Consider the following 20993-nt stretch of genomic DNA (forward strand, 5'->3'; position numbering starts at 1 on the left):
CAACCCCATGGACTGCAGCCTGCCAGGCTCCTCTGTCCATGGGATTTCCCAGGCAAGAATGCTGGAGTGGGTTGCCATTTCCTTCTCCAGGGGATCTTCTCTACCCAGGGATCGAACCCAGGTCTCCTGCATTGCAGGCAGATTCTTCACCACTTCAGTCATCAGGGAATCCCAAACACAAGCACTTCCAAATATGAAACTGCAGCCCTATTTCCCATAACAAACCTAGCTTCTCCTTTTTCGCCTCCCTGGTCTCAGAGCCTTATCTCTTCTGTCTCTGCAATCCTGGACACTTATGGAAGGCTCTACCAACTGTCTGGTCTGCCTGGAGCCACAGACCACATGCCCTTCCATTTTTTTTCATCTTGTACACCTTTCTGGTGGTTTTTAAGATGTCTGTCTACAAAACCCATTGGCTTCACTTCTCTGCAGTCCTACCTCAAATAGGGCCACTCACTTCCTTAGACACAGACCCATCCTACCTGTTTTCTCCTTAAAATTCCTCTTGTTCCTTCCAGATCCTATCACTATTCCACTCACTCCACCTCACTCCCTGAAGCCACATGTTAGTGAGCACATGCTCACACACACACACACACACACATACACACACACACACACACATTCTTTCTCTCTGTGTGTATTTATATACCAATAATTTGTTAATAATATATTATATACAAATTATATAAATATATAATATGTATGTTGATACTCAGTCGCCCAGTCATGTCCAACTCTTTGCCACCCCATAGACTGAAGCATGCCAGGCCTCCCTGTCCTTCACCATCTCCCAAAGTTTGCCCAAGTTCATGTCCGTTGTGTTGGTGATGCCATCCAACCATCTCATCCTCTGACACCCTCTTCTCCATCTGCCCTCAATCTTTCCCAGCATCAGAGACTTTTCTAATGAGTTGGCTGTTCACATTCCATGAGCAAAATACTGGAGCTTCAGCTTCAGCATCAGTCCTTCCAATGAGTATTCATAACTCCTTTGGCCACCTTCCTCTCTCTTACTGTGCTTTCTCTGCACACTGTTGCCCCCTCATACATAGCCTCTTTTAAGGTTTTACACTGCTGATTTTGAAGATGGAGAAAGGGGCCACAAATCAAGGAATACTGGAAGTCTCAAGAAGCTTGAAAAAGGCAAGGAACAGATCCTTTCCTAGATATAGCCATAAAATGAACCTATACCTGCCAATACCTTGATTTTGGTGCAGTGAAACACATTTTGAACTTCTGACCTCCAGAATTGCTAGATAACAAATATGTGTTGTTTTAAGCTACTTTGTTACAGCAGCAACAGGAAACTAATACAGGCATCAATTTGTACAACTCCGGTAACTGTATATTACACCACCCAAGAAACTATTCCTGGCAGCTTTGTTTGGTACTGCTCATGCATAATGCCTTGGCTAATTTCAATCAGTCTGTGACTGGAGGATAATGGTGTCATTCAGGCATTGCTTTAGATGAGGTTCTCCCAGAAGCAAACTCTCAAACAAGGAATTAGATGCAAGTAGTTTAATTGAGAGGTGATGCCAGGAAACGTGAACAGGGGAGTGAGGAAATGAGACAGTGAAGGGAAGGCAGTCAATAAAGGTACGTTATCAATAAGCTGCCAGTGGGCAATTAGGGCTCAATCCCACAGAGGAACTCTGGAAGTCAATGAAGAACATGTCCTAGCGTTACCCCTGTACCCCCAAACCTCTGCCTGATGGGAAAAGGACCTGAGTGGGATGTCTATATACTCCTCCTCTTGGTCATTGGTTGAGGGCCATGTAGGAATGATGGGAGGGTATTCTTTGGCCAACACAAACAGAACTACCTTCATACTTTGGAGAAAGCCCTCAGACAAAGATATGTGGATTCCAGCCACAGAGAGCACTGAAGTAGTGAGTCCCAAGCAGTGAAGTACCTATCCAGTCAGCATTGAGGCAAGTGCATGTCCCTTCAGAAAGGAGACACGTCCCTATCCTTAGCTTCCATACCTCTCCTGACTAAAGTGGAAATAGTATGGGCTCTGGATTCTAATCCAGGCACCTCTATGGGACTCTGCAGAGTGTCTCTCAATTTGGGTTTACCTGTTTTATCATGATTAGACTGCAGTGAGAAGCAATAGTGTACCCTTCATGTCAGGGGATATGTAATATCAACATTGTTAATATTAGTGATCTTGACCTTGATCCCTTGGTTAAAGTGTTGGCAGCCAGAACTCTCCACTTTTATATTATCCCTTTATAATTAATAAATATGCTACTTTCAGATTTTGTTTCTCATTGATTTTTATCCACTAATTTTAGTGACCATCAATGGAGCTTTCCTGCTACTGATATTACTGCTATTACTGTAGTGGCAACTTTCTATTTCCCTCATTTTTAGACCTAGTTTTGTTGTAATGTTTTCTGTTTTCTTTTTTTTTTTTTTTTCTTTTTTGGCCACATAGTGCAGTGTGTGGGATTTTAAGTTCCCTGACCAGGGATCAAAACTGTACCCCATGCAGTGGAAGTATGCAGTCTTAACCACTGGAAGTCCCTAGACCTAATTTTAAATTCTTTCACACCTCAGTTTCCTCATCTGTAAATGAGGATAATAATTTTCCTGCTATAGACAAAGAGCAACATGACATAAGAATAAAAGGACTCATCCTCCAGGAAAGTACAAGGATCCCACGTGCATACTTGCAAAAGAGTCTCAAAATGTGTGCTGTAACACCTGATAGAGCTGAAAGGAGAAATAATCAAATCCACAAATATAAATGAAGACATCAACCGCATTCTCAGCAATGATTAAATTATTAGAAAATCAATAAGGATGTAGAAAGACTCAACAACACTATCAACCAAAAGGATATAATTGGCATATGAAGAACACTGCCATTGTAAAGCAACTATACTCCAATAAAAATTAATTTTAAAAAGAATATCACAACCAGTAATAAGAGCACACACATTCTTTTCAAGAATTCATAAGATAAGCCATGACCTGAGCCATAAAACAAACCTCAACTAATTTAAAATAACTGAAATCATACATACAAAATATAACAAAAGGATAGATACATAGATCAATGGAACAGAATAGAAAACCCACAAATAAATCACACACAAATATGCCCAACTGACTTCTTACAAAAAATTGTTTCTTGCAAAAACAATTCAACAGAAGGAGGATAGCCTTCTCCACAAATGGTGCTGTAACAACTGGATATCCAAAGGCAAAAAAACAAAACTTTCAATTTAAAAATCACATCTTACACAAGAATTAAGTCAAAATGAGTCATGAGTCATAGACTTGAATGCATAATTAAATCTTTAGGAAAAAATTTGGGAGAAAACCCTTAGGATCTAAGATTAGGTAAAGAGTTCTTAAATTTGACATCAAAAGCACAATCCATAAAAGAAAATTTTTGATAAATTGGACTTAATAAAAATTTAGAACTTTTGCTCTATGAAAGGTCCTTTAAGAGGATGAAAAGAAAAGCCACAGACTAGGAGAAAATACTTTCAAATCACATGTCCAACAAAAGACTAGTATCTAGATTATATAAAGAACTTTCAAAACTCAACAGTTTAAAAAAAGTACACACCAAAAACAAAGAAAACAAAACAAACAACAACAAAAACCCACAGAGAAAAACTCAATTAGAAAATGAACAAAAGATCTGACCTAACATTTCACCAGAGAAGATATACAGATAGTAAATAAGTAAATGAAAAAAAAATCCAGTATCATTAGCCATTAGGAAAATGCAAAGTAAAACTACAATGAGATAGCACTACACACCTACCAAAATGGCTAAAATTAAAAGTTGTGACAACACCAGATGCTGACAAGAATACAAAGTAACCTGAATCATTCATATATTGATGGTAGGAATGTAAAATTATACAGCTGCTTGGAAAACAATTTGGTAACTTTCATATGACTCGGCAGTTGCACTCCTGGGCATTTAGCCCAGAGAAATTACATTCACACAAAAACCTGTAAACAAATGTTCACCACGATTGTATTATTTTGACTACTTATAATAGTCAAAACTAGAAACAATTTGTAAGTCCTTCAACAGGTGAATGGTTAAATAAACTGTGGAACATACATGCCATGAAATACTACTCAGCAATAAAAAGGAATGAGCTCTTGATACACACAACTTGGATAAAAATCTCCAGGCAATAATGCTGTGTAAATAAACTTCTAAGATTGCATACTGTGTGATTTCACTTATAACATTCTTGAAATGACAGAAGTATACATATGGAGAATCTGTTCGTAGTTGCCAAGAGTTAGGGACAGCACTGGGAGGAGTGAAGTGGAAGGAATATAGATGTGGCTATAATAGGACAGCATAAAGGGAAATTTCCTGGTGGTCCAGTGGCTAAGACTTCACACTCCCAATGCAGAGGACCCAGGTTCAATCCCTAGTCAGGGAACTAGATCCCAACCAAATGCCACACCTAAGAGTTCACATGTCACAAGTAAAGATTCTGCATTCTGCAACTAAAAAAAAAAAATAGATTTCAGAGGCTAGAACTAAAGATCCCTCATGCTGCAACCAAAACCCAACACAAATAAATAAATATAAATGAATAATTTTTAAAAAAAAGGACAGGGACTTCCCTGGAGGCCCCAGTGATTAAGAATCTACCTGCCAATACAGGGGACATGGGTTCAATCCTTCATCTGGGAACTAAGATCTCAAATGCCACGGGGAAACTAAGCCCCCTGCACCACAACTACTGAACATGAGCTTCCTAGACTCCATTCTCAACAACAAGAGAATCTACTGCAACAAGAAGCCTGTGCACCACAACTAGAATGTAGTCCCCACTTGCCCCAACTAGAGAAAGCCCATATGTGGCAATGAAGAGCCCACAAGCCACAATGAAGACCCAGCACAGCCATAAATAATAAAATTATATAAAGGACAGCATAAGGGAGTTTTGTGATCACACAGTTTTGCATAAGTATGGCAGTGATTACAAGAATCTACATCTGTGATAAATAGCATAAAAGTAAATACATACATGTGCACAAGCATACACACACACAAACACACACACAGAGGATGATAACTAAGTAATCAGTGTCAATGTCAAATTTCCTGACTCTGATTTTGTGCTATAGTTATGCAGTATGTTACCACTGGAGGTAAATGGGTGAGGGATACAAGGATCTTTCTGTATTATTACTTAGAGAATCATACGAACCTACAATTATCTCGAAATTAAAAGTACACTAGAAAGAAATCTAGAGGAATATATGTGTAGACAATGTAACATGTTTGCGAGAACATGTTTAACTTGAGAGCAAGCACTCACTCACACTACCTATACCAGAAGAAATCCCCAAACTAGATAGTGAGGCAAGTTACATGATGGTGGGTGTCTGAAAAAAAAAAAAAGAGCTCTATATCTTGTTTTCTTTCCTCAGTGAACCCAGATCAGTGTGGGAAATCCAAGTGCAGAGAGAACTCTGGGTAGATCTTAGGGTGGCAATCAGACTTCCCAATAGAGTTGGCTGTGTGCACATGGAGGTTGAGCCAGCCTGGTGAGGGCTCCCAAGAGACAGCAAAGTGTAGAAGTAATAGAATGAGTTGCGTACATTTTTTAATAGCCCAGAGGATCTGAAGGATTCACCAAGTCCCCTTGACCCATCATTAGAACATTAGAATATCCTGTGAATCAAGAGGGACACAGTGGCTGGCTAAGAGACAGCTAGCCCCCAAGGAATCATTCAGTCAAGGATGAGGGTTGGGCCAGCAAGGCCTTGTGTGAACTGATCAGCAAAGACAAGATTGAAAGAGAATATCTTGTATGATGCTGACATTGACAGTGATGATACTGGTCAGAAGTCATCTGCCAATGCTTTGAATTTCTGAAAGCATCCTGGAAACTTAGGGCAACAACTGACTGAGATTAAGGTGACATCAACACAAAATGAAGTTCACAATAGAAATTGAGTTCAATTTCAGTTATGAAAATTAAAAGATATTCTTGCACATCTGTATTTTTCTGCCAAGATGCACATTCATTACACCAATAATTTGCTAGAAAGAAAGAGCTAAGAGTTCTAAGTAAATAATAAAAGCTAGTTTTGCCAATTGTCTAGAGAAAACCCCTACTGTTCACAGCAGGGCATTGACTCTAATAGAGGACAGGGTAGGTGGCATGGTTGAGATTCAGCAGTGGGAACTTAGCCCTATTTTTGGGTGGTCTCCATCAGTCCTCAAGTAGTGAAGTCTTACTTCTGAGAGACCCTCTCCTACTCTCAGGGCAAAAAGTCCCCATCCTTAGAATTCTTCCAATGGGACCCAGGGTGGTTGCTGTCTCAGGCTCCCACCCCAGAATCTCCCAAGACGCCTTCTCTGAAGTTGTTTTGTGATACATGAGAGTTTGTTTCACTCTCTCATTGGAGGTGTCAGGATGTAGCTGATGCTGTCAGCGCCCCATGGCACTCACTTCTGCAGGTCAAATGCTGCTTACTATGAATACCTGTAACTGCCTGTATTCTGCCTTAGGTCTCTTTTGTTTGTTTGTTTGCTTTTCATGTCCTCGGGAAAATGTTTGTTCCATGTACCAGCCAAATTAGAATACTGGAGAATGGCAACCCACTCCAGTACTCTTGCCTGGAAAATCCCATGGGTGGAGGAGCCTGGTAGGCTGCAGTCCATGGGGTCACTAGGAGTCGGACACAACTGGGTGACTTCACTTTCACTTTTCACTTTCATGCATTGGAGAAGGAAATGGCAACCCACACCAGTGTTCTTGCCTGGAGAATCCCAGGGATGGGGGACCCTGGTGGGCTGCCATCTATGGGGTCACACAGATTCGGACACGACTGTGCTTCACAAGAGAAGCCACCTCAACGCAGCAGCAGCAGCAGTCTGTATCTGTTAATCTCCAATTCCAAATTTATCCCTCCCCATCTTTACCCCTTTGGTAACCATAAGTTAATTTTCGATGTCTGTGAGTCTATTCCTATTTTATTTTTTTTTTATTTTTTTTTTCTATTCCTATTTTATAAAATAAGTTTGTGTCCCTTTTTTTTAGATTCCATATATAAGTAATATCATATATTTCTCTTTTTCTGTATGAGTCATTCACTTAGTATGATGATCTCTAGGTCCATTGATGCTGCAAATGGCCTATCCTTTTTATAGTAATATTCAATTGTAAATACATATCTATTTATTTGTCAACAGACTTGGAGGTTGCTTTCATGTCTTGGAGATTATACGCAGTGCTGCTATGTACATTGGGGTACATGTATCTTTTTAAATTAGGTTTTTATCTTTTCTGGGTATAGGCCCAGAAGTGGGACTGCTGGATCATATAGGAACTTTACTTTTAGATTTTTAAGAAAACTCTATATTGTTCTCCTTAGTGGCTGCCTCAGGGTACATTCCCACCAGCAGACTAAGAGAGTTCTGTTTCCTTGGCACTCTCTCCACCACTTATTATTTGTAGTTTTTTTTAAAAAAAAAAACATTAAATTTTATTTTTTTCTTTTTCTTTTGGCTTTGCTGGATCTTTGTTACTGCACAAGCTTTTCTCTAGTTGTGGCAAGCAGGAGCTTCTCTTATTTGTAGATTAAAAAAAAATTTTTTTTTAATTTTTTTTTTATTTTACTTTTCTTTTTTTTCTGGCTGTGCTGGATCTTTGTTGCTGCACAAGCTTTTCTCTAGTTGTGGCAAGCAGGGGCTACTCTCTAGTTGCTGTCCATGGGCTTCTCATTGAGGTGGCTTCTCTTGTGAAGCACAGGCTTTAGAGCACATGGGCTTCAGTAGTTGCAGCACATGGGTTTGGTTGTTGTGGCTCCGAGGCTCTAGAGCACAGGCTCAGTATTTGTGGCTGGTGGGCCTAGTTGTCACATGGCATGTGGGCTCTTCCCAGACCACAAATCAAACCCATGTCTCCAGCATTGGCTGGAGAATTCTTTATCACTGAGTCACCAAGGAAGCCCTATTATTTGTAGATTTTTGTTGATGGTCATTCTGACTGGTGTAAGATTATACCTCATTGTAGTTTTGATTTGCACTTCTCTAATAATTAGTGATGCATTTAATTGCATTTCTCTAATAATTACTGATGTTGAGCATCTTTTCAGGTGTCTGTAGGCCATCTTTAGGGCTCCTTTGAAGAAGTGTCTATTTGGATTTTCTGCTCATTTTTTGATTGGGTTGTTTGTTTTTATATTGAGCTATATGATCTGTTTGTATGTTTTAGAAATTAATCCCTTGTCAGTCACATCATTTGCAAATATTTTCTCCCATTCAGGAGATGTCTTTTCATTTTATGGTTTCATTCACTGTGAAAAACCTTTTAAGTTTAATTAGGTCCCATTTGTTTATTTTATTTTTGTTTCCATTACTCTGGGAGACAAATCTAAAAAAATTACTGCAATTTATATCCAAGAGTATTTTGCCTATGTTTTTCTCTAGCAATTATAGAGCATCCGGTCTTGCATTTAGACTTCCCTAGTGACTCAGATGGTAAAGACTCTGACTGTGATGTGGGAGACCTGGGTTCAGTCCTTGGGTTGGGAAGATCCCCTGGAGGAGGGTGTGCAACTCACTCTAGTATTCTTCTTGCCTGGAGAATCCCCATGGACAGAGGAGCCTGGCAGGCTACAGTCCATGGGGTTGCAAAGAGTCAAACATAACTGAGTGACTAAGCACAGCACAGCTTAGGGTTTTCTGGGGCTTCCCTGCTGGCTCAGTGGTAAAGAATCCACCTGCCAATGTAGGAGACGTGGCTTCAATACCTGAGTCAGGAAGATCCCGTGCAGAAGGAAATGGCAACCCTCTCTAGTATTCTTGCCTGGGAAATCCCCTAGACAGAGAAGATTGACAGGCTACAGTCCATGGGGTTGCAAAAGAGTCAGACACAACTTAGTGACTAAACAAAGGCAACAACATTAGGGTTTTCTATGTATACTATCATGTCATCTGTCAACAGCGACAGTTTTACTTCTTCTTTCCAATCTAGATTACTCGATTTCTTCTTTCTGATTGTTGTGGCCACAGTTCCCAATACTATGTTGAATACAATGGTGACAGTGGGCATCCTAGTCTTGTTTTTGATTCTAAAAGAAATGCTTTCAGCTTTTTACCATTGAATATGATGTTAGCTGTGGGCTTGTCATATGTAGCTTTTCTTTTACTAAGGTATGTTCCCTCTGTGGGTTTCCCAGGTGGTGCTAGTGATAAAGAACCCACCTGCCAGTTCAGGCAGCATAAGAGACACATGCTCAATCCCTGGGTCAGGAAGATCCCCTGGAGGAGATCATGGAAACCCACTCCAGTATTCTTGCCTGGAGAATCCCATGGACAAAGGAGCCTGGTGGGCTACAGTCCATAGCATCCCAAAGAGTTGGACACAACTGAAGCGACTTAATATGCAAGCACACAACATGAAGTTTATACACAGCAATCTATACTTACATATGATTATTTTCAGTTGCTGATCTCTTAAGTCAAATGCATTTTAACAACTTTGTTTTTTTATACCAAATCTGGTCCCCCCATATTTACTGTTTTAACATCATATTTTACATCATGTTGTTTTGTATATCCCTTAACTACTTATTGTAGCTATAAATAATTTTACTCCTTTTGTCTTTTAACCTTCCTACTAGCTTTATAAATGGTTCATTTACTACCTTTACTGTATATTTGCCTTTACCAAGTTTTTACTGATTTTTCCATCATAAGTTCTATATTTCTAGTTGCAATCTTTTCTTTTTCACTTACAGAAGTCCCTTTAACATTTCTGGTGAAGTCAGTTTACTGATACTAAACTCTTACATCGTTTGCTTGTCTGTAAAAATTTTGATCTCTCCATAAAATCTGAATGAAAGCCTTGTCTGGTAGAATATTCTTGGTTATAGTGTTTTCCTTTCATTACTTTAAATATATAGTGCCACTCCCTTCTGACCTGCAGAGTTTCTACTGAAAAGTAAGCTGATAGCCTTATTTGTTGCTGTTGTTCAGTTGCTAAGTAATATCCGACTCTTTGCAACCCCATGGACTGCAGCATGCCAGGCATCCCTATCCCTCACTATCTTTTTGCCCAAGTTTGGCCAAGTTCATGTTCATTAAGTCGTTGATGTTATCTAACCATCTAATCATCTCATTCTCTGCCACCCTATTCTCCTTTTTGCTTTCGATTTTTCCCAGCATAAGAGTCTTTTCCAATGAGTTGGCTGTTCACATCAGGTGGCCAAAGTATTGGAGCTTCCACATCAGTCCCTCCAATGAGTACTCAAGGTTGATCTCCTCTAGGATTGACTGGTTGGATCACCCTACTGTCCAAGGGACTCTCAAGAGTCTTCTACAGCACCACAATTCAAAAGCATCAATTCTTTGACTCTCAGCCTTCTTTATAGTCCAACTGTCATATCCACACATGATTACTGGAAAGAACATAGCTTTGACTATACAGACCTTTGTCAGCAAAGTGATGTCTCCGCTTTTCAACACACTGTCTAGGTTTGTCATAGCTTTCCCTCCAAGAAGCAAGCAACTTCTAATTGCATGGCTGCAGTCACCATCCACGGTAGTTTTGGAGCCTAAGAAGAGAAAATCTGTCACTGCTTCCACTTTTTCCCCTTCTACATGCCAGGAAGTGGTGAGTCCAGATGCCATGATCTTAGCTTTATGAATGTTGAGTTTCAAGTCAGTTTTTTCCCTCTCCTCTTTCACACTCATCAGGAGGCTCTTTAGTTCCTCTTTGCTTTCTGCCATTAGAGTGATATCATCTGCATATCTGAGGCTGTTGATATTTTTCCTAGCAATCTTGATTCCAGCTTGTAACTCATCCAGCCCAGTATTTCACATGATGTACTCTGAATATAAGGTAAATAAGCAAGGTGACAATATAATCCTTTTCCAGTTTTGAACCAGTCAGTTGTCCCACATAAGGCTCTGACTGTCACTTCTTGACCTATGTACAGGTTTCTCAGCAGACAGGTAAGATGGTCTGGTATTCCTATGTGTTTTAGAATTTTCCACAGTTTGTTGTGATCCACACAATCGTCTCCTGCAAGAACACCAAAATTGCAACTAGATGCTGAACAACCATTGGCAGGAGAGTGTTGGAACCCACCAAAAAAGGACACCCCACATCCAAGACAAGACAGTAGGAGAGGTGCGATCCCATTTAAAATCAAACCCCGTACCCACCAGAGATGCTTGGAGGGCACAAACAAAACCTTGTGTGCACCAGGGCCTAGAGAAAGGAGCAGTGAACTCCACAAGAAAATGAGCCAGATCAGCCTTTGAGTGTTTCAGAGTCGCCTGTGGAATCATGCGTCAGATGGCCTGCCACAGGGACAAGGGCTCTGTCAGCAGCACTCCTGGGAGGCACAGGTTGTGGTGCGAGTCCCCCTAGAGGATGTCACCATTAATCCCACCATAGAACCACCAGGTGGGTGATCCACAAACTGGAGAACAATTACACCAAAAAAGATCTCACACTGTTGCAAAAGCTCTAGGCCCCACAACAGACTTCCCAACCTGGGGATCCAGCAAAGGGGTTGAGAATATCCAGGAAATGTGACTTTGAAAGTCAGCAGGATTTGATTATAGTACTTCCACAGGACTGGGGAAAAAGAAGTTCTTGAAGGGCAGAAACAAAATCTTGTGCACACCAGGATCCAGGAGAAAGGAGCAGTGACCCCACAAGAGACTGACCCAGACTTGCCTGTGAGTGTTTGGGAGTCTCTGGCAGAGGCGTGGATTGACAGTGGCCTGCTGAGGGGTCAAGGACACTGATAGCAGCAGTCCCAGGAGGCGTGGTGGTGCTGGCATAACTCAGAGGAGGTCGCCATACTCTTACCATAGGAGGGAATATAGCCCCACCCATAAGCAGAAAACGGGATTAAAGATTTACTGAGCATGGCCTTGCCCACCAGCAAGGTGGGTTTTGTCAGAGTTCTGACAAAACGTGGTCCACTGGAGAGTTCAGCTCAGTCACTCAGTCATGTCCAACTCTTTGTGACTCCATGGACTGCAGCACACCAGGCCTCCCTGTCCATCAAAAACTCCCGGAATTTACCCAAACTCATGTCCATTGAGTCAGTGATGCCATCCAACCATCTCATCTTCTGTCATCCCCTTCTACTCCAACCTTCAATCTTTCCCAGCATCAGGGTCTTTTCAAATGAGTCAGCTCTTCTCATCAGGTGGCCAAAGTATTGGAGTTTCAGATTCAATATCAGTCCTTCCAATGAACACTCAGGACTGATCTCCTCTGGGATGAACTGGTTGGATCTCCATGCTGTCCAAGGGACTCTCAAGAGTTTTCTCCAACACCACAGTTCAGAAGCATCAATTCTTTGGCACTCAGCTTTCTTTATAGTCCAACTCTCACATCCATACATGACCACTGGAAAAACCACAACCTTGACTAGATGTACCTTTGTTGGCAAAGTAACGTCTCTGCTTTTGAATATGCTATCTAGGTAAGTCATAACTTTCCTTCCAAGGAGCAAGCATCTTCTAATTTCATGGCTGCAGTCACCATCTACAGTGATTTTGGAGCCCAAGAAAATAAAATCTGACACTGTTTTCACATCTATTTGCCATGAAGTGATGGGACCAGATGCCATGATCTTAGTTTTCTGAATGTTGAGCTTTAAGCCAACTTTTTCACTCTCCTCTTTCACTTTCATCAAGAGGATCTTTAGTTCTTCTTCTCTTTCTGCCATAAAGGTGGTGTCATCTGCATATCTGAGGTTGATATTTCTCCTGGCAATCTTGATTCCAGTTTCTGCTTCATCCAGCCCAGCGTTTGTGATGATGTACTCTGCATCATGAGATGCATCATAAGTTAAATAAGCAGAGTGACAATATACAGCCTTGAAGTACTCCTTTTCCTATTTGGAACCAGTCTGTTATTCCATGTCCAGTTCTAACTGTTGCTTCCTGACCTGCATACACGTTTCTCAAGAGGCAGATCAGGTGGTCTGGTATTCCCATCTCTTTCAGAATTTTCCACAGTTTATTGTGATCCACACAGTCAAAGGCTTTGACATAGTCAATAAAGCAGAAATAGATGTTTTTCTGAAACTCTTTTGCTTTTTCAATGATCCAGTGGATGTTGGCAATTTGATCTCTGGTTCCTCTGCCTTTTCTAAAACCAGCTTGAACATCTGGAAGTTCATGGTTCATGTATTGCTGAAGCTTGGAGAATTTTGAACATTACTTTACCAGCCTGTGAGATGAGCACAACTGTGCGGTAGTTTGAGCATTCTTTGGGATTGCCTTTCTTAGGGATTGGAGTGAAAACTTACCTTTTCCAGTCCTGTGGCCACTGTTGAGTTTTCCAGATTTTCTGGCATATTGAGTGCAGCACTTTCACAGCATCATCTTTTAGGATTTAAAATAGCTCAACTGGAATTCCATCACCTCCACTAGCTTTGTTCACAGTGATGCTTCCTAAGGCCCACTTGACTTCACATTCCAGGATGTCTGGCTCTATGTCAGTGATCACAACATTGTGGTTATCTGGGTCATGAAGATCTTTTTTTGTATAGTTCTTCTGTGTACTCTTGCCACCTCTTCTTAACATTGCTTCTGCCAGATCCATACCATTTCTGTCCTTTATTGTGCCCATCTTTGCATGAAATGTTCCCTTGGAGTCTCTAATTTTCTTGAAGAGATCTCGTCTTTCCCATTCTGTTGTTTACCTCTATTTCTTTGCGCTGATCGCTGAGGAAGGCTTTCTTATCTCTCCTTGCTATTCTTTGGAACTCTGCATTCAAGTGGGTATATCTTTTCTTTTCTCCTTTGCTTTTCGCTTCTCTTTTTTTCACAGCTATTTGTAAGGCCTCCTCAGACAGCCACTTTGCTCTTTTGCGTTTCTTTTTTCTTGGGGATGGTCTTGATCCCTGTCTCCTGTACAATGTCATGAACCTCCATCCATAGTACATCAGGCACTCTATCAGATCTAGTCCCTTAAATCTATTTCTCACTTCCACTGTATAATCGTAAGTGATTTGATTTAGGTCATAGCGATTCATGGGGTCACAAAGAGTAGGACACGACTGAGCGACTGAACTGAACTGGACTGAACTGAACTGAATGGTCTAGTGGTTTTCCCTACTTTCTTCAATTTAAGTCTGAATTTGGCAATAAAGAGTTCATGATCTAAGCCACAGTCAGCTCCCGGTCTTGTTTTTGCTGACTGTATAGAGCTTCTCCATCTTTGACTGCAAAGATTTTTTGGTGTTGACCATCTGGTGATGTCCATGTGTAGAGTCTTTTCTAGTGTTATTGGAAGAGAGTGTTATGACCAGTGCATTCTCTTGGTAAAACTCTATTAGCCTTTGCCCTACTTCATTCTATACTCCAAGGCCAAATTTTTCTGTTACTCCAGGTGTTTCTTGACTTCCTACTTTTGCATTCCAGTCCTCTATAATGAAAAGGACATCTTTCGGGAGTGTTGGTTCTAAAAGGTCTTGTACGTCTTCATAGAACCATTCAACTTCAGCTTCTTCCGCATTACTGGTCGGGTCATAGACTTGAATTACCATGATATTGAATGGTTTGCCTTGGAAAGGAACGGAGATCATTCTGTCATTTTTGAGATTGCATCCAATACTGCATTTTGGACTCTTTGTTGACTATGAGGGCTACCTCATTTCTTCTAAGGAATTCTTGCCCACAGTAGTAGATATAATGGTCATCTGGGTTAAATTCACCCATTCCAGTCCATTTTAGTTCGCTGATTCCTAAGATCTCGATGTTCACCCTTGCCATCTCCTGTTTGACCACTTCTAATTTACCTTGATTCACGGACCTAACATTCCAGGTTCCCAAGCAATATTGCTCTTTACAGCATCAGACCTTGCTTCCATCACCAGTCACATCCGCAACTGGTTGTTGTTTTGCTTTGGCTCCATCTCTTCATTCTTTCTGAAGCTATTTCTCCACTGATCTCCAGTAGCATATTTGGTACCTATCAATCTGAGGAGTTCATCTTTCAGTGTCCTATCTTTTTGTCTTTTCATACTGTTCATGGGGTTCTCAAAGCAAGAATACTGAAGTGGTTTGCCATTCCCTTCTCCACTGGACCACATTTTGTCAGAACTCTCCACCATGACCCATCCGTCTTGGGTGGCCCTACACAGCATGGCTCATAGTTTCATTGAGTTAGACAAGGCTGTGGTCCATGTGATTAGATTGATTAGTTTCTGTGACTGTGGTTTTCAGTCTGTCTGCCCTCTCATGGAGAAGGATAAGGGGCTTATGGGAATGGCAAACCACATCAGCATTCTTGCCTTGAGAACCCCATAAACAGTATGAAAAGGCAGAAAGATACGACACTGAAAGATAGGCCCCCCACCCCAGATCAGTAAGTGTCCAATATGCTACTAGAGAAGAACAGAAAGAATGAAGAGGATGAGCCAAAGCTGAAACGACACCCAATTGTGGATGTGTCTGGTGGTAAAAATAAAGTCCCATGCTGTAAAGAATAATATTGCATAGGAACCTAGAATATTAGGTCCACAAACCAAGGTAAATTGGAAGTGGTCAAACAAGAGATGGCAAGAGTGAACATTGACATTTTCAGAATCAGTAAACTAAAATGGATGAGAGTGGGCAAATTTAATTCAGATGACCATTATATCTATTACCATGGCAAGAATCCCTTAGAAGAAATGGAGTAGCCCTCATAGCCAATGAAAGAGTCCAAAATGAAGTACTTGGGTGCAATCTCAAAAGCAACAGAATGATGTGGGTTCATTTCCAAGGAAACCATTCAATATCACAATAATCCAAGACTATGCCCCAAACACTAATGCCAAAGAAGCTGTAATTGAATGGTTCTGTGAAAACCTATAAGACCTTCTAGAACTAACACCAAAAAAAAAAAAAAAAAGTACTTTTCATCTAGGATGCTGGAATGCAAAAGTAGAAATTCAAGAGATACCTGGAAAAACAGGCAAGTTTGGCCTTGGAGTACCAAACAAGGCAGGGCAATAGCTAACATGGTTTTGCCGAGAGACTACACTGGTCATAGCAAACATCCTTTTCCAACAACATAAGAGACAACTCTACACATGGACATCACCAAATGGTCAATATCGAAATCAGATTGATTAAATTCTGTGCAGCTGAACATGAAGAAGCTCTATATCTATACTATATTCAATATCCTGTGATAAGCCATAATTGATATGTAGAGAATATATATATGTGTGTGTGTATATATATACATGGACTTCCCTGGTGGTTCAGACGGTAAAGCGTCTGCCTACAATGCTGGAGACCCAGGTTCGAACCCTGGGTTGGGAAGATCTCCTGGAGCAGGAAATGGCAACCCACTCCGGTATTCTTGCCTGGGAAATCTATGGACAGAAGAGCCTGTTGGGCTACAGTCCACGGTGTCGCAAAGAGTTGGGCACGACTGAGCAACTTCACTATCACTATCTATCACTACATATATATATACATATATATATGTATATATATATATATATAACTGAGTCTGTTTGATGTACAGCAAAAACAACACCAGGATTAGATTGATCTTGTTTGGAACTCACTGTACTTCTTGGTCCTGAATGGTTATTTTCTTTCCCAGGTTAGGGAAGCTTTCAACTATTATGTCTTCAAATATGATCCCTGACCCTTACGCTGTCTCTTCTCCTTCTGAGATCTCTATAAAGTGATTATTAGTATGTTTGATGTTGTTTGAGAGGTCCTTTAAACTGTCCTCACTTCTTTTTATTCCTTTTTTATTCATTTTGAAATGATTTCCACTACTGTGTTTTCAGTTCACTGATCCATTCTTCTGTATCATCTAATTTACTATTGTTTCCTTCTAGTTATTTTTTATTTCAGTTATTGTATTTAGTTCTATTCGGTTCTTTTTTATATATTCTAACTCTCTGTTTAAAAATTCTATCTATCAAAGGGAACCCTCCTACACCATTGGTGGGAATGTAAGTTGGGATAGCCACCATGGAAAACAGTATGGAGGTTGCTCAGAAAACTAAAAATAGAATAACCATATGATCCAACAACTCCTGGGCATACATCCGGACAAAACTATATTTCAAAAAGATACATGCATCCCAATGTTCAGAGCAGCATTATTTGCAGTATCCAAGACATGTGTATATATATACACACACATATATATGTATATATATACACACACAATAGAATTTACTCAACCGTAAAAAAGAACAAACTAGTGTCATTTGTAGCAACACAGATGCAACTAAAGATTATCATACTAAATGAAGTAAGTCAGAAAGACAAATACGACATGATATCACTTATATGTGCAATCTGAAATATGACACAAATGAACCTATCTGTGAGACAGAGGACAAAATCAAGGACACAGAGAATAGACTGGTGGTTTTCAGGGGCAAGGGAGTTTGAAGAGTGTCAGAGAAGGAGTTTGGGATTAGCAGATGCAAAGTATTATACAGAGAATGGATAAACAACAAGGTCCTACCCTATAGCACAGGGAAATATATTCAATATTCCATGATAAGCCATAACTGATATATAGAGAATGTATATAAATATGTAAATATATGTATAACTGAGTTCATTTATTACTGGACAGCAATAGTTAACACATTGTAATTCAACTATACTTTAATAAAAAAGTAAATTTTTAAAAATTCTATCTTTTATTCAGTTTGTCTATTCTTCTCCCAAGTTCTTTGAGCATTTTTACAATCATTACCTTGAACTCTTTATCCAGTAGATTGCTTATCTGCACATCACTTAGTTCTTCTTCTGGGGTTTTAGCTTCTTCCTTCATTTGGAACTTATTTCTCTGTCTCCTAACTCTACCTAATTTATTATTCTTATTTCCATGTGTTTGGTAAGTTAATTATATTTTCCAGTCTTAGAGAAATGGGCTTTTGCAGGAGATGCCCTATGCCTCCCAGCAGCACACTCCTCTAGTCACCAGATTTATATGCTCTAGGGGTGCCTCCTATGTGGGTTGTGTGGCCCTTCTGTTGTGGTAGGCTAACTACTTTGGGTAGTCTGGTACATGTGGCTGGTCCCTGGTCTGGTTGGTTGCCAGGCCCTACTTTGCACAGAGACTGCTGGCTGCTGGTGGGTGGGGCTGGGTCACAAAGTGACTGGCTATGCAGCCCTGGTTCCCCAGGCTAGTGCTGGCCCACTGGTGAGTGAAACTGGGTTCCAGAGTCAAAGATTGAGGGGCTTGGAGAACTGGATCTAGTGTTGACCTGTTGATGGGTGGTGTCCATTCCCAATACAGCTGGTTGTGGGGTCTGAGATGTCTCACACCTAATGCTGACCCACTGCTTAGTGGGGTTGGATCCCAGGGCAGCTGACTGAGGATTCCAAGGTGTCTTGAAGCTGATATCAGCCTGTTAGTTGGTGTGTCTGGCACCCTGGAAGGGTTCCCTGTGGTAATGTCAGCCTGCTGATGGGCAGAGACAAGTCCCTAAGTCTCTGGCTACAGGCCCCTGTGTGTTCTGGAGTTGACCCACTGGTGGACAGGGCTAGGTCCCAGCAACTAGCAGGGGAGCCCCAGAAGTCCTTAACTAGTGCTGATGACCTGGTGGGCAGGGCTAGATCCTGGGCCCTCCAGGGCAGCTGTGTGCTCAGGCTGGTAGGAGGGGCTGCGTCCCTATCTGACTAGCTACTTAGCCTGAGGTTTCTCAGTTCATGTGCAAACAGGCTAGTGGACAAGGCTTTATCCAAGTGCTAATAAGCTAGAGGGAGGATTCCAAAGTAATGCTTGCCACCACCAGAATCCTCATGGATGGCTGCTGTTTGGGGATGTGCAGTGCTGGGCTTAGTTGCTCAGTTGTGTCCGACTCTTTGCAACCCCATGAACTTCAGTCCCCCCAGGCTCCCCTGTCCATGGCGATTCTCTAGGCAAGAATACTAGAGTGGGTTGCCATGCCCTCCCCCAAGGGATCTTCCCAACCCAGGGATCAAACCCAGGTTTCCCACATTGCAGGTGGATTCTTTACAGACTGAGCCACCAGGGAAGCCCAAGAAAACTGGAGTAGGTAGCCTATCCCTTCTCCAGGAGAACTTCCCAACCCAGGAATCAAACTGGGGCCTCCTGCATTGCAGGTGGACTCTTTACCAGCTGAGCTACCAGGGAAGGTTTAACCACCACCTAAACTGCTCAGAACTCCTTAAAACACCCATACCCCACCATAGGCATTTTGCCTAAAGAAACAGGTGTTGGGAGGCATGAGGGGAAAATAGAACCTTCTGTACCACTAAGCAGATAGGATTGTGTATCAGTCAATGAATCTTCAGCTAATGACAACAGGAGGACAAAAACATTCACTGCTTCCCCAAACAGGATAAGAAACAATTCACTACTACATATAGAAGAGTGGGATCCTGCTTTATATATTGTGAAAACTGTGAGGACATGTTCCACCTATCCAGTCCCAAGGTGAGACTTTCTCCCTGACCCTAAAGGGCAGTTGGACTAGCTGATACCTCAACAAAATTTTAATATAAAAATTAAAACAGCAACTGAACATGGCCCTTACTCTTTACATTTTTAAGCTTTCTCTTTCTGTATCCTTCCCTCCTAATTTTCATGAGGATAAAGGACAAGAAGCTGGAGCTTTACCCTTTACCTTACAGTCCGTTTGGACTAGCAAATTCCTAGCTGAGCCTTCTAAACAAAACAGGTTTCCAAACATGGGGCAGGGTGAGGAAGGAGGGAAGGCAGGAGAAATCAAAAGGAGTTTACCCCTTCTTTCCCCAGTAGACCCTCTCTGACCCACAAGCGAACATCATCACTAATAACTATGGCACATCCACTGTATGCCAGTCATCTGCTGGGTCTCCAAAAGACATTCGTCTCACATTCTGGTTGGGGAAGAAAATATGCAAAGTAGGAACCCTAAGTGTGGCTGTTGCTGAGAAATAGTTACAGGGCACAGGTGGGGATTCCAAAAGAAAGTCTGTAACAAGGTGGGGCAGGAAGAAATATTACAGGGAAGAGCCAATTCTGACTCCATGTTGAATCTGTTTCTTTGACTTTAACCTTTGCTTTTTACTGCTTTTGGTTATTTTGAGATATTTTCTCAGTCTGCTGGCTTTCCGAAAAAAGTCATAGTCCTTGCCTTAACACCTCATCTCTGATTCATTGGCCTACTGTGCAGCAAACAGAGCAAACTTGGACTCAGTGACAGAAAGACTTCATTTTTAAAAATAGTGACTTTACAGAATGGCCATCATCAAAAAGTCTACAAACAATAAATGCAGGAGAGGGTGTGGAGAAAGGGAACGCTCTTACACTGTTGGTGGGAATGTAAATTGATACAGCCACTATGGAAGACGGTATGGAGATTCCTTAAAACACTAGGAATAAAGCCACCATATGACACAGCAATCCCACTCCTAGGCATATACCCTGAGGAAACCAAAATTGAAAAAGACACAAGTACCCCATTGTTCACTGCAGCACTATTTACAATAGCTAGAACATGGAAGCAACCTAGATGTCCACTGACAGATGAATGGATAAAGAAGTTGTGGTACATATACACAATGGAGTCTTACTTAGCCATAAAAGGAATGCATTTGAGTCAGTTCTAATGAGGTGGATGAACTTAGAACCTATTATACAGAGTGAAGTAAGTCAGAAAGAGAAAGATAAATACCGTATTCTAACACATATATGTGGAATCTAGAAAAATGGTACTGAAGAATTTATTTACAGGGCAGCAATGGAGAAATGAACATAGAGGACAGACATTTGGACATGGGGAGAGGGGAGGAGAGGGTGAGATGTATGGAAAGAGTAACATGGAAACTTACGTTACCATACATAAAGTAGATAGCCAATAGGAATTTGCTGTGTGGCTCAGGAAACTCAAACAGGGGCTCTGTATCAGCCTAGGGGGTGGGATGGGGAGGGAGATAGGAGGGAGGTTCAAAAGGGAGGGGATATATGTATACCTGTGGCTGATGCATATTGAGGTTTGACAGAAAACAACAAAATTCTGTA

General features: G+C 41.2%; 1 long non-coding RNA gene across 1 annotated transcript; it reads right to left on the reverse strand.

Annotated features, from left to right (window-relative positions):
• Positions 1 to 57: 57 nt before the first annotated feature.
• On the reverse strand, positions 58 to 19053 carry LOC122681941. The gene is made up of 3 exons (XR_006337159.1): positions 18989 to 19053; positions 6361 to 6362; positions 58 to 152 (listed from the first exon to the last, which is right to left on the reverse strand). It is a non-coding gene; the product is annotated as an uncharacterized LOC122681941 (long non-coding RNA).
• Positions 19054 to 20993: the final 1940 nt, after the last annotated feature.

This window comes from Cervus elaphus, chromosome 23 (assembly GCF_910594005.1).
Source record: "Cervus elaphus chromosome 23, mCerEla1.1, whole genome shotgun sequence".
Classification (NCBI taxonomy): domain Eukaryota; kingdom Metazoa; phylum Chordata; class Mammalia; order Artiodactyla; family Cervidae; genus Cervus; species Cervus elaphus.